A 6,000-nucleotide genomic window follows, 5' to 3' on the forward strand; every position below is an offset into this window, starting at 1 on the left:
AGCCCTCTGCCCGGCACGGGGGCCGGGGAACCTCTGCCCTTCAGCTCCGAGAGCTGACCCTGGCAAAATTAGGACCCGAGGGACTCGGTACAAACGGGGGACTTCAGAGTCCCCGTCCCCGGACAACGGCCCCCGCGCATCCCCAGAGGAACTTTCAAAACCTTCTGGCCACAGGCCGATGACCTGCAGCTGCCCATGGCAGGTCCAGGGATGTGGGAACCCCTGCAGACTCCCCGTCCCAGCCAGGGGTTCTGCCCGGCCCCCACAAGGGGCGGGGGCTCAGCTTGCAGGAGTGAGGGGCAACTGCTGCCAGGGTCCATTTCTTTTCTGCTGTGTTTCCTGGGCAAGTCTGCAAACCTCTCTGAGCCTGTCTCCTTGTTATCCCTGGACCTGCAATGCTGGAGTGTCATTCTGGGGACTGAACGACACAATGGGTATGGAAAATGTGGGTGCCCGTGAAGGGCTGTAAAAGTGAGTGGCATTATTCTTTCTACAGAGGGGGAGCAGTAAATCCCAGCTCCCAGGGGTGTGGGGTCCCTGGGCCTCTCCAGGCCCCCAACCCCCTAGGGAAGACTTGCTGAGCTGAACAGCCCTCCCCACTGATCTGGCAATCATCTCCTTTGAGAATCTGATGCAGGTGACAAGCAGGCTGCCCAGAGAAATGTACCGAGGCGCCCACGAGTTCACACAGGCCCGCCTTGTCCAGTTGTCCAGACCGTGCACTGCACAAGCACTCCTCCTGGATGAAGTTCAGCCTTCCCGCTGCCCACCAAGCTGTGTGTCCTGGTGCAGGGCTGCTCTCTCCCAGGGAGAACCTCCTTTTTTAGCGATTGCACAGAGATGCCACCTGTGCTGACGGCAGTGGGCACGGCAGGTGCTGGTCAGTTCAGAGCCCTCCCCCTGCCAGCTGCTGTTCTCCCTCTCAAAGCCTCACCTCTGGCCAGCTCCCCTGCACCTCACACACCTGCTTTCCTCACTCTCCCTGGCTGGGGTAGGTCTGGGGCCACCTCTGCGCTGCTTCGGCCCCTGGGGCATACGGACCCCTGCCCACCATTGCCGACTGCTCGGGACTGGAGTTGTCATCCAGGAGCTGTCCCCCTTGCCCGGACGCCTGGCAGTCAGGCTGGCTGGGGCCGCACGGCGGGCAGTGCCGCTGGCAGAGGAATGGAGCGCACACGAGTCCCCGTAAAAAGCCTGCACCCAGGGTGACACGCAGGGGATGCGACACCTACCAGGTAGTCCTCTCAGCCCTCAAAACCATCCCGGGAGGTTGGTGGGGTCCTATGCCCAGGTCAAAAGGGAGGACCCGATGTTCTAGTTTGCTGGCTGCCGGAATGCAGCACACCAGAGACGGACTGGCTTTTAATAAAAGAGGATTTATTCCGTTAAAAATGTGCAATTCTTCAGAGGAAAGGCAGCTAACTTTCAACTGAGGTTCTTTCTTATGTGGGAAGGCACGGGATGGTCTCTCCTGATCTTCTCTCCAGGAACTCTGGGCTCCAACATCTTTCCCTGGGGTGATTCTTTTCTGCATCTCCAAAGGCCTGTGCTGAGCTGCGAGTGCTGAGATGAGGTATGCTGAGCTGCTTGGGCTCAGAGACTCAATAGTCTCTCATTTAAGCACCAGCCAATTAAATCAAACATCATTCATTGCAGCAGGCATGCCTCCTAGCTGACTGCAGATGTCATCAACCACACATAAGGGTCACATGCCATTGGCTCCTGTCCACAGCAACAGAACTAGGCACCTTCACCTGGCCAAGTTGACACCTGAACTTAACTACCACACCCAGCCTGTCCACGACCGGGCTGGACTCCAAGCCTCCTGCTGAGATGAGGCTTAGGGAGAAGGTGCAGGGGGGTGACCGGCTTGGGTTCCAAGCCCTGCCTCGGGGCAGTCCGGTTTGTTCCCTGGGTCTCAGTTTCCCCATTGGTAACACATGGGGATTTCTTCCGCTCTGATGGTATATGGGCTTGTGACATTCCCTTCGTTCCGTAAATTCCAGGGCGGGCAGGGCTTGGCATGCAGGAGGTATCCCCAGCTGGAAACTGGAGACAGGGGCTCCCCAGGGACTCGGGACCACGATGGATATTGCTGGACATTTATCAGGTAGGAGGGCAGGTGACTTCAGAATGTGAGATGCTCACAAGACCATGCCCAGTGCTACTTGCCGGGGCTTATGAACACCTGGAAGGTGTGCGGGTTTGATGTGGCCACTCTGATGTTTGTGAATCTGAAATCTAAATCCCATTTGTGGCAGCAAGTCTCGGTGCCATGAGAGCACCCACGAGGAAACCCCAGCAGGGCAGCCCTGGGCCTCTCCCCCCCAACCCCCCTGTACACGACATCCTGGGCACCTGGCTCTCGCCTCTGACCTGTTCCACCATCTGCGTTCACCTTTGCTGGTGTTTCTGCGTCGCACTACTGGGAGCCCAGGCCAGCGCCGTGGAACGCTGCACCTCTGAAATGTAACAGCCCCCGGTGAACAGCTTCCCAACTGCCCTCATGGATTTATGGGGTCACCGACCACCTTGAGTGTGCAATTCTCTGCCCTGGTGCCAATTGGCCCCCAGAGTGCTTTACAACCTGCTAGAAGCACCGAGAGAAGGGGCAGAGTCCCCGGTCTGGGGGCCCCACCATTTGGTTTCAGGACTGGGGGCAGGCAGGGGAGCCTGGGCCCCGGCAAGAGTTGGGGGGTGGGGGTGGGGGGATTGGGAGGGGGGACGATTCCCCTCCCCCTGCTCAGTGCCTCTGGCCGTGTTGATAGCCGCGCATTAAAGTCTTTTTAAAAATAATGGGCTGTGACGGTAGAACAACGCTGAAAGCCCAATTAACAGCTCTGAATTATGTATTCGAATGTGGTTAAAAGGGCAAATTTAAGGTTGTATGTATGTACTAGAATAAACATTTTTAAAAATTTCATGGAATTGCACCACAAAAAACAGTGAACCCTAAGTTAACCCGGGGACTACAGTTAGACAGCAATTATAAAAATGCTTCCATCAATTCTAACAAGGGTACCACCCCAATGCAAGGTGCTAATAATAGGGTGGCATAGGGGAACCCCATACTTCATGCATGATCTTTCTGTAAACCCACAGCTTCTCTATGAGATGAGGTTGACTCTCACCCTTACCTGCAGGTAACCTCTCTGTGCCTCAGGCTCTCTGGGTGTGAACAGGGGACAATAAAAGCTATTTTTCCAAAGTGTCGTGAAGATTAAATTAGATGACAGATGTCAAGCACTCTGGCCCATTGCAAATGCTCAATACTTGGTTATGATTTTATTCACATAAAAGTGGGAATTACGAGAATCCCAGCCCCCTGAGAGATAAGCAGTGCTTATACCTGGGAGTCAAACCCAGCAGGTTTTTCTTTCTTCCATTATAGAAAACAGTGTGCCTACTGCGAGGGTGTAAAACACATACTACAGTTTCACAAAGAAATTTTGAATCAAATGTCCACTGAATCCAAAGCCAGGCAAGAGCCTGACCCTGCCAGCGTCCGGAAGCCCCACTCACACCCGCTTCTCCTGTCCTCCAGGCAGCCACCAGTCTGACTTTTGCAATAATAGTTTCCATGCTTTCTTTGTAGTTGGACAACCTCTGTGTGCATCTCTAAGGAAGATCATTTAGCCTTCCCTGTGGGTCTTGCCTTTTTTAAATTCATTATGTTGGGTTATTCAAGCTGATGTGTGAAGGTATGGCCCATTCCTTTTTCTTTGCTGTATACTACTCCAGGGAGGGGATGTACCACAATTGACTGATCCATCTCCCTGTAGAGAGGCACTTGAAGTCTTTTGGTTTGGAGCTATAGGAACACAGCTCCCTTCTCCTGGTCCACGAGGGTCCCTGGGGAAAGTCCCCGGCATTGGAATCATTAGGTCATGTGGTACGGGGAGCTTCATACTTCTACCAAGTGATACCAAACTGTCTTTTAAACAGATTTTCTGCTCTGCGTCTAAATAAGGAGATCTCTTTCCAGTACAACTGGAGCTGGCATAGACCCGCACAGATGTAAAACAAAAAAGCACCGCTGGTAGGTGCACACAAGGTTTCTGGACAGACTCACACACACAAACGCTCTGTTAGCAACAGGGCCGGTGAGAAGTGGGAGTCTTCTTTTAGATTTCACGTCACACCCTTCTCTAGCATTTAATTGTGTCATGATGGGCACGCTTGCTTTATAATCAAAGCAGGCTCATTGACAGGTGACACCTGCCCATGTCAGGTTGAATACCGTGGGCTGGGTATTAAACTGACACTGGGTTCAGACAACGAGGCTGATTTCAATTTTTTCCACTATGATAAACAAGAGCATAACACATCTCCCTGTATATACAGTTTTTACATGCTTATCCCCCCCCCTCCGCCCTTCAACTGCTATGTTGTCTTTGCTAAACCATTATGAATGTAGTGCACTGTCTTTGGAGAAAATTTGGGAATTAGGGGGAAAAAGGAATGAGAGAAAGAAAAGACAGCACTTGTCCATTTCCTTCCCTGTTTTCCCTCATACGCCGGGGTCGCCGGGGTCGGGTCTGGTCCCGAGCTGGGGACCACCTTGTCGGCGCACGCCTATCTTTTCTCGGCTGCTCGGAACCCAGGTACAGGGAGGCACTCAGGCGACAAGAGTAAATTCATCTCCTTACTTTCCTCGTGGTTAAAGCGCGGCCAGCTTCACCTCTGCCCGCAGGCCCAAGTCCGCGGGGCCACACGGGGAGCACAAACCCTGCACCCACGCTCTCTCGTCCAGCCCGGAGCTCAGCAAAGGATCCCTTCTGACACTCCTGTGCTCCAGCCCAGCTCTGACCTCTACTCCCTTCGTGCTTCCTAACTATTGAGCTCCTGCAATGCCCCTGGCCCCCTGCGAGGCATGAGTGGGTTTTGGAGTGGCCACCGTTCCCGTCTCGTGAGGTCACAGTGGCGTATGGGGTCCCACACTCAGTAAACTGAGCCACAGAGATGTGCTGTGGCGTTGCACTGAGAGCCAGGAGGAGAGTGCTCCGGCGTTTGTCCGTCCGTGCCCCCTACCCCTTCGGTCGAGCCCTGCTGTCGACTGGGCAGGACTGGTGCACTGCCCAGGGTCTGCGGAGCTGTGTGGTGCTCAGCCTGAGCCTCTGTGCATGGCAACGTCGACCAGGCACCTCACCATATACCCTCGCCCTCCACTCGCAGAGACCACGAAGCTGATAAACGAAGCTTCCTGAGGCTGGAGGTCTTTCAGGATGCCCTCGCCGTCCCCGAGGTGCTCTTACCATAAAAAAAGCCCCAGGGTCAGGCAGTGCTTGGTCCCCTGGTGGTCCCTGCTGAGCTGCTGGGAGGCCCAATTAGAGACGAAAAGCAAGGACCAGGCGCCAAGGTCTGTGTCTGGGGCTCACCTGCATCCTCTCATCTACTGTTCAGAGGAAGACACCAAGGGTCAGAGAGGCCAGCCAGCACCCCAAGCAGCTCCACTGCAGACCAGGAGTTCCCCTGACCCAGCTTGCCAGTCTCGGAGCAAGCAGGCCCCCGGACTGTTAAGGGGTCCTCTCCCACCACCCCTCACTTGGCCCAACCACAGGTGGCGGGCCCCCAATTTGTTCCCTCCCCATTAACAGCCCCAGTCTCTGAGCAACCCTGGGCGTCAAGGAATTAGAGCAGAGAGATGTCACCTTTTGGGAACTGACACCCCTATTCTTATTTAATTCCTCCCCGCCTCCCCAGGACCCTCCAAGTGTCAGCTGGCAAACATCTGTCCTGTAAATCAAAGCGCCCGCGGGGCTGACGGTCTCCGAGAATTCCAGGGAGCCCTTTAGGGAGGAGGACGCCGTTGGGGGGGGGCCGCGAGACCATCTGAGAAAGTTAAAAGCCTCCTTGGCCAGTGCCAAGTGGGGGAGAGCCGGGCTGGGTGAGGTCAGCGCCCTGGGGCGGCCAGGCAGGGGCAGATTCCAGGGGACACCGAAGGGGGGAGGTGGTTCCGCTAGGAGGCGGGTGCAGGGCAGGCCATTGTCCCGGGGCCTG

The sequence above is a fragment of the Tamandua tetradactyla genome, chromosome 9 (assembly GCF_023851605.1).
Source record: "Tamandua tetradactyla isolate mTamTet1 chromosome 9, mTamTet1.pri, whole genome shotgun sequence".
Lineage (NCBI taxonomy): Eukaryota > Metazoa > Chordata > Mammalia > Pilosa > Myrmecophagidae > Tamandua > Tamandua tetradactyla.